Source organism: Triticum dicoccoides, chromosome 4A, assembly GCF_002162155.2.
Source record: "Triticum dicoccoides isolate Atlit2015 ecotype Zavitan chromosome 4A, WEW_v2.0, whole genome shotgun sequence".
Taxonomy (NCBI): Eukaryota; Viridiplantae; Streptophyta; class Magnoliopsida; order Poales; family Poaceae; genus Triticum; species Triticum dicoccoides.
This window is the reverse complement of record NC_041386.1, coordinates 148,697,513-148,714,088: the sequence shown is the minus strand read 5'-3', so window position 1 is coordinate 148,714,088 and position 16,576 is coordinate 148,697,513.

The window sequence follows — 16,576 nt, the reverse complement described above, 5'->3', positions numbered from 1 at the left end:
GGAGGCGCCGGTGGTGGAGATCGACGGCGATGGCGCCGTGGCCGTGGCGGGGAAGAAGACGGCTGTGACGAGCGTACGAGGATGCCCCGCTCGATACGACGCACGTAGACAAAGCAGATGATGGCGGTGAAGCTCCTGGTCATCCTCCCAAGCGCCGGGGAGCATGGTGGCCATGAGGACGAGATCCACCATGGCGTCGACAGTGTGTGTGTGTGTGTGTGTGTGTGTGTGTCCGTGAGAGAATGGCGCAAGAAGGAGGGGATGAGAACTAGGGTTTCCTGGGGGGTGTCGGGGTAGATGTAGGGGGAGGAGCTGGTGGATGGCCGACGCGTGGCAAGGCACGACCATGGCCGGGGGTGCCTGCCACGACCCCTGCCTCCTGTACCGAGGAGGGAGATGAGTCAAGGGAGGTGGGCTGGGCCTTCCCTTTTGCTAGATGGGCCATGGCGCCAATAGATTAGGTCCTCTTCTTCCTCTTTCTCTTTTCTCTTTTCCTTTTTTTAAATTAAAATAGAGAGAGGAAATGATTTATTTGAGCCTCAAAAGGATTTAGGAAAAATATGGGACTTGGCCCATTAATTCCTCCACATTTTTAGGTATTGCCAAAAATAGTTTGGAGGCAAGAGGAATTGTCTAGGAATTTTGGAAATTGGGAATGGCATATTTAAATGCTACTGGAACACTAATTAATTTCCAGAGGCAATTTGGGAACACCAAAGATTTTGGTTTTAACATGAAAAATACTTAGTGAATATTTGTCATATTGTGAACTATTTTGATTGCATGAAAGAAGAAGCAAATATTTGACATGCAATTTGAATTTGAATTTGATGCAGATTTTGGACAAGTGGCATTTTGGCATGATGATCATGATGACATGACCTTTATTAGTGGGAGATTATTGTAGTGTGATGCTGGGGATGTTACACGCCAACTATTGCTTCTATGACTATCGCTACTGCTTAGTGATAAAGTAAAGTAATTACATGGCAATTGCATTTCATACAATAAAGCGACAACCATAAGGATCCTGCTAGATACCAATAACTTTTACAAAACATGATCATCTCATACAAAAATTTATATCTAATCATGTCTTGACCATATCACATCACAACATGCCCTGCAAAAACAAGTTAGACACCCTCTACTTTGTTGTTGCAAGTTTTACGTGACTGCTACGGGCTTCTAGCAAGAACCGTTCTTACCTACGCATCAAAACCACAACGATTTCTTGTCAAGTGTGTTGTTTTAACCTTCAACAAGGACCGACCGTTGTCAAACTCAATTCAACTAAAGTTGGAGAAACAGACACCCGCCAGCCACCTGTGTGCAAAGCACGTCGGTAGAACGAGCGTCATGAACGCGGTCATGTAATGTCACTCCGGGCCGCTTCATCCAACAATACTGCTGAATCAAAGTAAGACATTGGTGGTAAGCAGTATGACTATTATCGCCCACAACTCTTTGTGTTCTACTCATGCATATCATCTACGCATAGACCTGGCTCGGATGCCACTGTTGGGGAACATAGTAATTCAAAAAAATTCCTACATCATGCAAGATCTATCTAGGTGAAGCATAGCAACAAGATGGGAGAGTGTGTCCATGTACCCTCGTAGACCGAAAGTGGAAGCGTTACGTAACGCGGTTGATGTAGTCGAATGTCTTCACAATCCAACCGATCCAAGTACGAACGTACGACACCTCTGTGTTCAGCACACGTTCAGCACGATGACGTCCCTTGAGCTCTTGATCCAGTAGAGGGAAGAGGGAGAGTTCTGTTAGCATGACGAAATGGCGACAGTGTTGGTGATGTGATCCCCACAGGGCTTCGCCTAAGCACTACGACAATATGACCGAGGTGGTAAACTGTGGAAGGGGGCACCGCGCATGGCTAAGCCAAATATTGGTGTGTCTTTGGGGTGCCCCCGCCCCTGTATATAAAGGAGGGGACAAGGAGGCCGGCCGCCTAGGGGCGCGCCAACTGTGGGGGGGGGTCCTACTATGACTCCTGAGGGTGTCCTGGATTAGGGGGTCTCCGGACAGCCGGACTATATCCTTTGGCCGGACTGTTGGACTATGAAGATACACGATTGAAGACCTCGTCTCGTGTCCGGATGGGAATTTCCTTGGCGTGTAAGGCAAGCTTGGCAATACGGATATGTAGATCTCCTCCCTTGTAACCGACTCTGTGTAACCCTAGCCCCCTCCGGTGTCTATATAAACCGGAGGGTTTAGTCCGTAGGACAACATACAATCATACCATAGGCTAGCTTCTAGGGTTTAGCCTCTACGATCTCGTGGTAGATCAACTCTTGTAATACTCATATCATCAAGAACAATCAAGCAGGACGTAGGGTATTACCTCCATCAAGAGGGCCTGAACCTGGGTAAACATCGTGTCCCCTGCCTCCTGTTACCATCCGCCTTAGACGCACAGTTCGGGACCCCCTACCCGAGATCCACTGGTTTTAACACCGACATTGGTGCCTTCATTGAGAGTTCCACTATGCCGTCACCGTAAGGCTCGATGGCCCCCTTGATCATCGATAACGATGCGGTCCAAGGTGAGGTTTTCCTCCCCGGACAGATCTTCGTATTCGGCGGCTTCGCACTGTGGGCCAATTCGCTTGGCCATTTGGAGCAGATCAAGAGCTATGCCCCTGGCCATCAGGTCAGGTTCGGAAACCTAAACTACACTGCCGACATCCATGGAGACTTGATCTTCGACGGGTTCGAGCCCATGTCAGGTGCGCCGCACAATCACGATGAGCATGACGTAACTCTGCCATCGGACAGTGTTCGGGAGATCGCATCTGCAACTACTCCGGCCTTCAATCCGGAACAAATTGAGCCATCCGAGGACGGAGGGATAGACCCCGCCATGGAGGCCGCACTCTCAGTGGCGATGGAGTCAGATACTGATTTCACCCCTTACGAGAGTCGTGTTGCCAAACCACTGGATTCGTCTCCAGCCACGGACTCCGAGCCGCCTACATCCGGGCCTATCGAATTCGATTGGGCACCGATCATGGAGTTCACCTCCGCGGATATCTTTCAGCACTCGCCTTTCGGCGATGTGCTAAATTAATTAAGGTCTCTCTCCTTGTCAGGAGAACCTTAGCCGAACTATGTCCGGCTAGAATGGGATGTGGACGATGAAGAAATTCGCTGCCCACCCACTACCCACTTAGTAGCCACTGTCGACGATTCAACCGACATGCTCGACTTCGACTCCGAAGACATCGACGGTATGGATGATGATGCAGGAGACGAACAGGAACCACCGCCCACAGGGCGCTGGGCCACCACCTCATCATATGATATATACATGGTGGATGCACCCAAAGAAAACGATGGCGAGGAACGGGAGGAGACAACGGAGGATGACCCCTCCAAGAAACAAACAAAGCGTCGACATAGGCGCCACTCCAAATCCCGCCTTGGCAAAAACAGCGATAACAGCACAAGAGAAAACAACACTTTGGTCGACTCCAGAGGAAACAACGACCACATTGCCCCGGCGGCAGAGCACGATGAAGCTGCAAGCGGCGAACATAGTACGAATCCGACATCCGAACACGGCGACGCTGAGGATAAACCTCATCAAACCCCCTCTGGGGAGGAAAACAGTCCGGACGAAGATGCACACATCATCCCAGAAACGCACTTGGAGCAAGAGAACCTCCGGAGAGGGCTTATTGCCACAGCGAGGAGTTTGAAGAAGCACAAGCAAAGGCTTAAGGCCGCACAAATACACTCAACAGCAGGTGGAAGAAAGTGCTCGACAATGAAGAAAAGTATGGTGGAAGTTACCACACAAAGAGCTACCCACAGCGCAAGCTATTACCTGAATTCGACGATGAGGCCTTAGAGCCCAAACAGCCGAAAAATAAAGCGGCCAACCGGCCGGATCAACCACCTTGTGACCGTGATAGTGCGGCTAACAAGGTCGCACATAAGTCAACACACGATCTACGTGAGGACTTGCGCCAAAAATCCAGTACGACCAGATCCATCTATGGATCCAGGTAGCATGCTCCGGCACAAAATCAAAACCGAATACTACAACCATCCTAACGCCATGATACATCCAAATACATGGGTGCCGCGCACCCCCTTTGTTTCACCGATGAGGTGCTGGACCATGAATTCCCAGAAGGATTCAAGCCAGTGAACATAGAGGCGTACGACAGGACCACAGACCCTGGGGTCTGGATTGAGGACTTTATCCTCCATATCTATATGGCTCGTGGAGACGATCTCCATGCCATCAAATATTTGCCCCTCAAGCTTAATGACCAGCTCGGCACTGGCTAAAAAGCCTCCCCGAAAACTCAATTGGAAGTTTGGAGGAGCTCGAGGATGCTTTCCGGGCTAATTTTCAAGGGACCTATGTCCGACCTCCGAATGCAGACGATCTAAGTCATATAATTCAGCAGCCCGGAGAGTAAGCCCAAAAGCTTTGGAACAGGTTTCTCACTAAGAAGAACCAAATCATTGACTGCCCGGACGCCAAGGCCTTAGCAGCTTTCAAGCACAGCGTTCGAGACAAATGGCTCGCCAGACACCTCGGCCAAGAAAAACCGAGAATAATGGCAGCCCTCACAAGCCTCATGACCCTCTTTTGCACGGGCGAAGATAGCTAGTTAGCCTGCAGTAGCACCAGCGACCCAACCACATCCGAAGTCAGGGATGGCAATGGAAAACCACGACGCAATAAAAACAAGCGTCGAAATAAAGAAGAAAGCCCGGATAATACATCGGTAAACGCCGGATTCAGGCGCTCTCGACCAGGTCAGCGGAAAAAGCCTTCCAAAGGCAGCAGAGATGGACCGTCTGGCCTAAACATGATTCTCGACAAACTATGTCAGATTCATGGCACCCCCGATAAACCTGCAAATCACGCCCATAGAGAATGTTGGGTCTTCAAGCAGGACGGTAAGCTAAACGCCGAACACAAGGGGGGGAACACCAAGCGAAGACGAGGACGAACCTTACCAACAAAGCACTGGAGGACAGAAAAATTCCCACCAGAGGTTAAAACAGTAAATATGATCCATGTGACGAAGAGGAGAAGCAAGCATGCACTTTGAAACACACGCATCGTAGAGCCCGTCACCCTTAATTTCAACCCCTGGTTGGCCTTCCCGATCACCTTTGATCGCAGGGATCACCCGACAAGCATCCGACATGAAGGATTGGCGGCCTTGGTGTTATACCCAATAATAAACGGATACCATCTCGCACGAGTCCTTATGGACGGCGGCAGTGGTCTAAATCTGATCTATCAGGACACAGTCCGTAAAATGGGGATAGCCCCGACAAAAATCAGCCGCAGCAATACTACCTTCAAGGGAGTAATACCAGGCCAAGAGGCCCGCTGTACGGGCTCTCTATTACTAGAGGTTGTATTCGGCTCTTCCGACAACTTCCGAAGCGAAAAGTTAACTTTCTACATCGCTCCATTCCGAAGTGGCTATCAAGCACTACTCGGAAGAGCGGCTTCCGCCCGTTTTAATGCAGTACCGCATTACACTTGTCTCAAGCTTAAGATGCCCGGTCCACGTGGCACCATCACAGTTAGTGGAAATATTGAGCATTCTCTATCCGCGAAAGAATGTGCGGCGGCTTTAACAGCAAAGCACTAGACGACCTCACCAACCAGAATAAACGATAGGTCGGCAAGACCACAAACACGGTTAGACGAGTCCCGCGCATCACTACAAATACATGAGATTGGTTTGATAGTTAAACCCTCATAAACGGTACCAGGGGCTTCCCGCTTATAATCAGGGCTGGCTCGGCTCAACCTGACTTATCTTGAATTTTAATGGTTTATTGATAATAATCAATTTTCTTGCACGGCAACTTTCACCTAAGTTCTTTTCTTTTACAGATGACAATCATGCTACACCCGTCCAGGACACGGCACAACGGAGACACAGGCGCAGACGTGTAGCAGGGACCCGCTCAAAGGTTTCTTTTCAGATTAAGACCCCGCGTAAACATTTTTTATTGTCTCTTGTTGTTCACATCCTCTGGATACTCAATACAACCGAGAAGGATATTGACGTTCTTGGCATGTGGCCACGTCAGGATATTGCACGTTCCTGGACACTCGGGGTTTATTATTAAGGGCATTGTTTAGCCCGGCATATGTTATAAAGACCGAATACCTTAGGAAGTGTTCAGCGTCGCGAGTTTAGCCTTATACGCATCAGCTCCGAATCATGTCTTTGGTCAAATGTTGGGTTTGCCCGGCTCCTATGTTTTGGTACCTTACGTTCCACTATATCGGCTAAGGTAGCACTGGGAGAACTACTGCAATTGTGCGCTGGTTCATCCGGATGAGCACCTCAGTAGAGAAAGCCGAAAACTGACTGTCATGATATAACGTGAGACTAGTCAACCACTCGATGACTTAGCGGAAACTTTGGGATTCCTCCGCATTAATGAAGGGCCATTTCCCGGTCATGTACGTACGCGCCCTGTATTCGGATGAACGCGGAGGTACCAGGGGCTATCTAGTAGTCGCGTAGTCAAACTCCTATGGCTAAGTGAAAGTGTTAAAGCAATATAGTTCGATTGCCTCATTCACTGCGCTACCACGTCCTTAATGGACCAAGACATTGGATCAAGTGTGAATACGCGGTTTTTGCGAACACCCCCGCGTTATATGCGTGGGGGCTGAAGCCGACGACTGCAAACTTTCAGGTTATATACATATATACATAAACAGCCGCACAGGAGGCATCATAATACTTTCAGGCAAAAGTATAAACACAACCTTTATAATTCAATAAAATATTGTTTTTACAATGGGAATACATGTCACTAGAACATAATATTCTTCGAGCACTGCGCCTCTATCGAACGAGCGCCTTCAAGGACTTCTTCGAAGTAGTGTTCGGCAGCTACTCGGCACGCGGCTGAACCCTATGTTGCAATAGTGGTGGCCTCCATATCTTCCCAGTATGTCTTGACACGGGCAAGTGCCATCCGCGCACCCTCTATGCACGCCGACCTCTTCATAGCGTCGATGTGCGGCACAATGCCAAGGAATTGTTGCACTAAACTAAAGTAACTATTCGGCCTTGGCCCTCCCGGCCACAGATGATCCACAACAGACCTCATGGCAAGTCCGGACAACCTATGGAGCTCGGCCCACTCGGCCATTCGCTCATTCAACAGCAGCGGACGCACTGGAGCATGGAACTATGACCAGAACAGCTTTTCCACTTCACGATCTTTTTTATCCTTGAAGTACTCGGCCGCATCAGTAGCACTGGCTGCCAAATCCACGTATGTGTCTGTAGAACTCCATAGTTGATCAAGAGGGGCATACTTCGGATCTCCGAACTTAGTCCGCAAGAAAAAGGGCTTCTCAGCCGCGATATCTCCAGCTTGATGCAGCTCCTCCTTCGTCGCTTTGATGTTGGAGCGGATTTCCTTTGCTGCTACATGGCCTTCTCCAGGTCCTTCGCCTTCGCTCGGCTTTCTTTTTCAAGAAGCCGGTAACGGTCGGCGGCATCTTTCATCTCAATGGCCATCTCGGCCATTCTTTCCTTGCTTTGGCAATGTGCGGCCTGTTCGGCCCTCAACTCTTCGACCGCCTTTAGAGCGGCCGCATTACTATTCCTAGCTTGTTCCTTGGCTCAGGCAAGTTCTGCCCGGAGGGTCTCCACGGTGGCAGCTCCATCTGCAGGCACAACATATTAAAGATATTGTCATCATGCTCCTCTTACTATGTGTTGATCACCGGAGAAATCACTTACCCCGTGCCTCGTCAAGCCGCTTGTTGACAAGCACGATGTTGGCATCTGCCGCATCAAGTTGCCGCTTTAGCTCGGCAAACTCATCAGTCCGGCTAGCCACCAGACCTTCAGCCACCTGCACATAAAGGTGGTCTGGTTATTACCTGGGATTATGATCCTCTGTTTGACGCCGTTTTTGACGGCAACCAGAGTCTCAGGGGCTACTATCTGCATAGGGCACACCTAGCATGTGCGGTACTGTCAAAAACATACACTATTTCACGTACCTCAAAGCCTTTCAGCAGGCTCATAAAAGCTTCATGCAACCCGCTTTCGGCGGATGAAATCCTTTCAATTATCGTACCCATTAGTGTATGATGCGCTTCTGAGATGGCCGCTTGCTCCAGAAGATCCTTCAGTGCATCCAACCGCACACTATACGGTTCTGGACTCTTTCTGTTGCTCTCTTTAGGAGCCGAATACTGAGGACTCTGGGTGGCCAAAGGATTACCCTCTGTCCTTGGTGGATCAGGAGAAACCCTCCGCGACGACACTTCAGGGTCGCCCGCCTCATGAGGTGGGGTGGCAGGGGGAGGTGTTTTGCTCTCCATCATCTCCAGAAGAAGATCCCTCGAAAACGAACTCTGTCGAGAAGGGCTACAATCCGAACTACAAGATATAAGCTTCGGTTATTGTCTTCAGAAGTAAGGTAGGATATTTTCACTACTAAGTACTTTCTGTTTACTTACAGCTCGGTCGAGGGCTGGTCCCCTTGCGGGCACTATACGGAAAGAGTACCCTCCGAGGCCAAACCCTCTGGCGAAGATTTGTTCCCTCGTTTGGAAACCATTGTTTCCAGGTCTTCAGAGCTGGAACTTTTCCTTCCTTGGGGAGAGGGAATTTCAGATCCTTCTCCCTGGCTATCCTCCTTCGCGAAGGCACTAAATCCCCCGGTTCGGATGAATGATGAGTGAGGCCTGCTTTCAGCCTCTTTATTCCCCCCTTCATCTTCCCCTGAGGGCGCTTGATAAGGTGCCGGCTCGAGCATCCTGGCTAGTACTGGATTGGCCGAGCCTTCGGGAAGATGGGACGTACACCTGATCATCTTCTCCTTTGTCATCTAGTCCTGGTCAAAGAGTGACTTTTCATAATGATGTTATGATAAATAAAGAGACAGTATGTTCGGCCATGGGACTACTTACTTGGGTATCGGGGTGATTACAGCTCAGACCTGCATCCTCGGTGGTGTCCGGACACTCTATTTGGGGTCCGGAGAACAATTTGTACATCTCTTCGAGCGTCATGCCGAGGAAGTGTTGAATAGTCTGCGGTCCTTCCGGGTTGAATTCCCACATACAAAGGGGTGGACGTTTGCAAGGCTGGACTCGATGAACTAGCTTGACTTGCATTACCGAGACCAGGTTGACATCTCTCTCGAGGAGATCTCGGAGGCGACTCTGCAATATCGGCACATCATTTACCGGCCCCCAGTTCAGCCCCTTGTTGATCCATGATGTCAGTTGTGGTGGGGGGCCTGAGCGAAAGGCAGGGGCGGCCACCCATTTGGAACTACGGGGAACTATGATATAGAACCACTCCCGCTGCCACACACTGGACACCTCTGGGAAGGAACCTGATACGTCTCCAACGTATCTATAATTTTTGATTGCTCCACGCTTATTATCTACTGTTTTGGACATTATTGGGCTTTACTATCCACTTTTATATTATTTTGGGACTAACCTATTAACCGGAGGCCCAGCCCAGAATTGTTGTTTTTCTGCCTGTTTTAGGGTTTCGAAGAAAAGGAATATCAAACGGAGTCCAAACGGAATGAAACCTTCGGGAACGTGATTTTCTCACCGAATACAACTCAGGAGACTTGGACCCTACTGAGGTAGTCCTGGATTAGGGGGTATCCGAACAGCCGAATTATATCCTTTGGCCGGACTGTTGGACTATGAAGATACAAGACTGAAGACTTCGTCCCGTGTCCGGATGGGACTCTCCTTGGTGTGGAAGGCAAGCTTGGCAATGCGGATATGTAGATCTCCTTCCTTGTAACCGACTCTGTGTAACCCTAGCCCCCTCCGGTGTCTATATAAACCGGAGGATTTTAGTCCGTAGGACAACATACAATCATACCATAGGCTAGCTTCTAGGGTTTAGCCTCTCTGATCTCGTGGTAGATCAACTCTTGTACTACTCATATTATCAAGAATAATCAAGCAGGACGTAGGGTTTTACCTCCATCAAGAGGGCCCGACCCTGGGTAAAACATCGTGTCCCCTGCCTCCTGTTACCATCCGCCTTAGACGCAAAGTTCGGGACCCCCTACCCGAGATCCGCCGGTTTTGACACCGACATTAGTGCTTTCATTGGGAGTTCCTCTGTGTCATCGTCATTAGGCTTGATGGCTCCTTCGATCATCGATAGCGATGCAGTCTAGGGTGAGACTTTTCTCCCCAGACAGATCTTTGTATTCGGTGGCTCCGCAGTGCGGGCCAACTCGCTTGGCCATCTGGAGCAGATCGAGAGCTACGCCCCTGGCTATCAGGTCAGATTTGGAAACTTAAACTACACAGCCGACATCCACGGAGACTTGATCTTCGACGGATTCGAGCCCTTGCCGAGTGCGCCGCACGGTCACGATGAGCATGATTTAGCTCTACCATCAGACAGTGTTCAGGAGATCACACTGGCAACCGCTCCGACCCTCAATTCGGAGCCAATTGCACCATCCAGGGACGGGTGGATAGACCCCGCCACGGAGGCCGCATTTTCATCGGCGATCGAGCCAAGTATCGACCTTACCCTTCACGAGAGCCGTGACGCCAAGCTGCCGGATTCTTCCCCGGCCATGGACTCCGAACCGTGTGCGCCCGTGCCTATCGGATCCGGATGGGCGCCGATCATGGAGTTCACCTCTGCGGATATCTTTCAGCACTCGCCCTTCGGCGACATACTGAGCTCATTAAGGTCTCTCTCCCTGTCAGGAGAGTCCTGGCCGAACTATGTTTGGCAGGATTGGGATGCGGATGACGAAGAAATTCGCTACCCACCCACCACCCACTTAGTAGCCACTGTCGATGATTTGACCGACATGCTCGACTTCGAGTCTGAAGACATCAACGGTATGGACGACGATGCAGGAGACGAACAGGAACCACTGCCCACAGGGCACTGGACGCCCACTCCATCATATGATGTATACATGGTGGACACACCCAAAGAAAACGACGACGAGGAACGGAAGGATGCAGCGAAGGGTTGTTCCCTCGAGAAGCAGTCAAAGCGGCAGCGTAAGCGCTGCTCCAAATCCCGCCTCGGCAGAAACAACGATCATATAGACCCAGCGATAGAGCAGGGTGAACCATCGCCCGACCAGGGCAACACGGAGAATCAAACCAAACAACCCGACTCCGTCGAAGATAACAGTCCGGACAACATCACACCGGACAGGCACCCGGAGCAACAGAATGCCCATCAAAGGCTTGTAGCCACTGCGAGGAGTCTGAAAAAGCAGAAGCGAAGGCTCAGGGCTACACAAGACACACTCAGAATCAGATGGAGTGAAGTACTCAACACTGCTGCGAAGTACGGCGGTAATCGCCACACCAAGAGCTACCCGAAGCGAAAGTTTCTACCTGAATTCGATGAGGAGGCCTTAGATCCCCCGCAACCAAAAAACAAAACGGCCATTTGGTCGGATAGACGACCTCGTGGCCAACATAGAGTGGCAAACGACGCCACACATAAGCCAGTATGCAATCCACGTGAGGGCTCGCATCAAAAGGACGGCGCAGCCAGATCCATCTACGGGCCACGCAAGCGCGCTCCAGCATGCAATGCAACACAACAAACACCCCAACACCACGGTACACCCAAATACAGGGGCGCCACACACCCCCTATGTTTCACCGATGAGGTGCAGGACCATGAATTTCCAGAGGGATTCAAACCCGTAAACATAGAGGCGTACGACGGAACGACAGACCCTCGGATCTGGATTGAGGACTACATCCTCCATATCCATATGGCTCGAGGAGACGATCTCCACGCCATCAAGTACTTACCCCTCAAGCTCAAAGGGCCAGCCCAGCACTGGCTTAAAAGCCTCCCCGGAAACTCCATTGGAAGCTAGGAAGAGCTCGAAGACGCTTTTTGGGCAAATTTTCAAGGGACCTATGTCTGACCACCGGATGCAGACGATTTGAGTCATATAACTCAACAGCACGGCGAGTCAGCCCGAAAGCTTTGGAACTTGTTTCTCATTGAAAAGAACCAAATAGTCAACTGCCCAGACGCCAAAGCCTTAGCAGCTTTTAAGGACAGCGTTCGAGACGAATGGCTTGCCAGACACCTCGGCCAAGAAAAGCCGAGAACAATGGTAGCATTAACAAGCCTCATGACCCGCTTTTGCGCGGCGAGGACAGCTGGTTAGCCCGATGTAGCACCAGTGACTCAAGTACATCCGAAGTCAGGGACAGAAATGGGAAGCTACAGCGAAGCAAAAACAAGCACCGGAATAAAGAAGACAGCCCGAAGAGCACGGCGGTAAACGCCGGATTCAGAAGCTCTCGGCCAGGTCAGCAAAGTTGCCCTCCAAAGGCAACAGAACCGAACTGTCTAGCCTAAACAAGATTCTGGATAAAATATGTCAGATCCACAGCACCCCCGATAAACCTGCAAATCATACCCATAGAGAATGTTGGGTCTTCAAGCAGTCCGTCAAGCTTAACGCTGAACACAAGGGGCAGGATACACCAAGCAAAGATGAGGATGAGCCCCGCAAGCAAAGCACTGGGGAACAGAAGAAATTCCCACCAGAAGTCAAAACAGTCAACGTGTTACACGTGATAAAGGGGAGAAACAAAACGACACTCCTGAAGACACATGCCCCAGGGCCTATCACCGCGGAGTTCTACCACTGGTCGTCCCAACCAATCACCTTTGACCATCGGGATTACTCGGCAAGTATCCGGCATGCAGGATGGGCTGCCTTGGTGTTAGACCCGATAATTGACGGATACCACTTCACACAAGTCTTGATGGATGGCGGCAGTAGTTTAAACCTGATATATCAGGACGCAATCTGCAAAATGGGGATAGACCCAACAAGAATCAGCCATAGCAATACTACCTTTAAAGCAGTAACGCCAGGCCCAGAAGCCCATTGCACGGGCTCCCTGCTACTAGAGGTTATATTCGGCTTTCCTGATAACTTCCGCAGCGAAAAGTTAACCTTCCACATCGCTCCGTTCCAAAGTGGCTATCAAGCACTACTCGGACGCGAAGCTTTCGCTCGCTTTAACGCAATACCGCATTATGCTTCTCTCATGCTTAAGATGCCCGGTCCACGCGGCATCATTACAGTAAATGGAAATATTGAGCGCTCCTTGCGCGCGGAAGACCGTGTGGCTGCCTTGGCAGCCGCACACTAAGCGGCCTCACCAACTAAAGAATCTGACAGGTCGTTAAGACCACAGACGCGGTTAGACGAGTCCGGTGCATCTATATGTAATTGATACAGGTTTGATGGCTATACCCCTATTACAATACAAGGGGCTCAACGCGCGCAAACAAGTGGCAATTAGGCTCAACTTTACTCATCTTGAACTGTACATGGTTTCTTTAGTATAACCTACCTTTTTGCACGACAAGTTTTCAACTAAGTTCCTCTCTTTTACGGATGACCATCGTGCTACACCCGTCCAGGATACGGCACAACGGAGACACATGCGCAGACGTGCAGCAGGGACCCGTTCCAAGGATTCTTTTTAGATTAAGACCCTGCGTAAACCTTTTTTACTGTCTCTTGTTGATACACATCCCCCGGATTCTCAGTACAATTGAGAAGGATGCTGACGTATTGGCATGTGGCCACGTTAGAATATTGCACATACCTAGACACCAGGGGCTTATTACAAAGGGCACTGCTTAAGCCTGGTTTACACCATAAAGACCGAATACCTTAGGGAGTGTTCGGCGTCGCGAGTTTGGCCTTACATGCATCAGCTCCGAATCATGTCTTTGGTCAAATGTTGGGTTTGCCCGTCTCCTGTGTTTTGCTGCCTTACGTTCCGCTCTATCGGCTAAGGTGGCACCAGGAGAACTACTGCGATTGTGCCCTGGTTCATCCGGACGAGCACCTCAGTAGAGAAAGCCGAAAACTGACTGTCATGATATAGCGTGAGACTGGTCAACCACTCGATGACCTAGCGGAATCTTCGGGATTCCTCCGCCTTAACAAAGGGCCGTTTCCCAGACAGGCATGTATGCACCCCGAATTCGGATGAGTGCAGAGCCACCAGGGGCTATATAGTAGCCCCACTGTCAAACTCCTCTGGCTAAGTGAAAGTGTTAGAGCATTATAGTCCGATTGCCTAGTTCGCTGCGCTGTCACCTCCTTAATGGACCAAGACGTTGGATCAAGTGTGAACATGTGCCTTCTGCGAACACCCCCGCAGTATATGTGTGGGGGCTGAAGCCGACGACTGTCATCTTTCAGGTTATATACATATATACATGAACGGCCGCACAGGAGGCATCATAGTACTTTCGGACAAAAGTATAAATACAGCCTTGATAAACTCAATAAAACATTGTTTTTACAATGGGAATACATTTCACTCAAACATAATATTCTTCGAGCACTGAGCCTCTATCGAACGAGCACCTTCAATAACTTCTTGAAAGTAGTGCTCGGCAGCCACTCGGCCTATGGCCAAACCCTGTGCCGCAACAGTGGTGGCATCCATCTCTGCCTAGTATGTTTTGACACGGGCAAGGGCCATCCGCGAGCCTTATATGCACGCCGACCACTTTATAGCATCGATGTGTGGCACAGCACCAAGGAATTGTTGCACTAAGCCAAAGTAGCTATTCGGCCTTGGCCCTCTCGGCCATAGATGATCCACAACGGACCTCATGGCAAGTCCGGATAATCTATAGAGCTCGGCCCACTCGGCCATTTGCTCATTCAATAGCAGCAAACGAGCTGGAGCATGAAACTGTGACCAAAACAATTTTTCCACTTCGTGATCTTTCCGATCCGTGAAGTACTTGACTGCATCAGCAGCACTTGCAGCCAAATCCACGTAGGCGTCCGCAGAACTCCATAGCCGGTCCAGAGGTGCATACTTCGGATCCCCGAACTTCGTCTGCAACAAGAAGGCTTCCCGGATACAATATCTGCAGCTTGATGCAGCTCCTCCTTCGCTGCTCTAATTTGCGAGCGGGCTTCCTTGGCAGCCACCCGGGCCTTTTCCAGGTCCGTCGCCTTCGCCCGGTTTTCCTCTTCAAGAAGCTGGTAACGGTCAGCAGCATCTTTTAACTCTATAGCCATCTTGGCTAATTTTTCTTTGCTCTCGCAATGTGCAGCCTATTCGGCCCTTAACTCCCTGGCCGCCTTTAAAGAGGCCGCATTGCTACTCCTGGCTTGCTCCTTGGCTCGGGTAAGCTCCACCCAAAGGGTCTCCACGATGGAAGCTCCATCTGCAGTCACAACATATTAAAGATACTGGCATCATGCTGCTCTTATTACATGACAATCACCAGAAAAATCACCTACCCTGTGCCTCGTCAAGCCGCTTGTTGGCAAGCACGATGTCGGCATCTGCCGCATCTAGCTGTCGCTTTAGTTCGGCAAAACCATCAGTCTGGCTAGCCACCGGAGCTTCAACCACCTGTGCATACAGGCGGTCTGGTTATTACCTGAGACAATGATCCTCTGTTTGCCGCCGTCTTCGACGACAACCAGAGTCTCAGGGGCTACTATCTACACAGGGCACATCTAAAAATGTGCGGTACTGTCAAAAATGTACATCATTTCACGTACCCCAAAACCCGTCAGTAGACTCATAAAGGCTTCGTGCAACCCGCTTTCGGCGGACGAAATCCTTTCAATCACCGTACCCGTCAACGTACGGTGCTCTTCTGAGATAGTCGCTCGCTCTAGCAGATCCCTCAGTACGTCCTACCGCACACCATACGGTGCCGGACTCTTTTGATTGCTCTCTTCAAGAGTCGGATACTGAGAACTTCGGGTGGCCATAGGACTACCTTCTGGCCTTGTCGGATCAGGAGAAACCCTCCGCGATATCACCTCGGGGTCGCCTGCCTCATGAGGCGGTGTGGCAGGGGGAGGCGTTTCGCTCTCCATCATCTTTGGAAGAAGATCCCTTGAAGACGAGCTCTGCAGAGAAGGGCTAAGATCCGAACTGCAAGATAAATGCTTCGGTTATTTTCCTCAGAAGTAAAGCGAGATATTTTCATTATTAAGTACTGAGGGAGTCCTGGATTAGGGGGTCTCTGGACAGCTGGACTATATCCTTTGGCCAGACTGTTAGACTATGAAGATACAATATTGAAGACTTCGTCTCGTGTCCGGATGGGACTCTACTTGGCGTGGAAGGCAAGCTAGGCAATACGGATATGTATATCTCCTCCTTTTTAACCGACCTTGTGTAACCCTAACCCTCTCTGGTGTCTATATAAACCGAAGAGTTTTAGTCCGTAGGACAACAACCATAACATACAATCATATCATAGGCTAGCTTCTAGGGTTTAGCCTCTCTGATCTCGTGGTAGATCTACTCTTGTACTACCCATATCATCGATATTACTCAAGCAGGACGTAGGGTTTTACCTCCATCAAGAGGGCCCGAACCTGGGTAAAACATCATGTCCCCTGCCTCCTATTACCAACCGGCCTAGACGCACAGTTCGGGACCCCCTACCCGAGATCCGCCGGTTTTGACACCGACATTGGTGCTTTCATTGAGAGTTCCGCTGTGCCGTCGCCATCAGGAAGG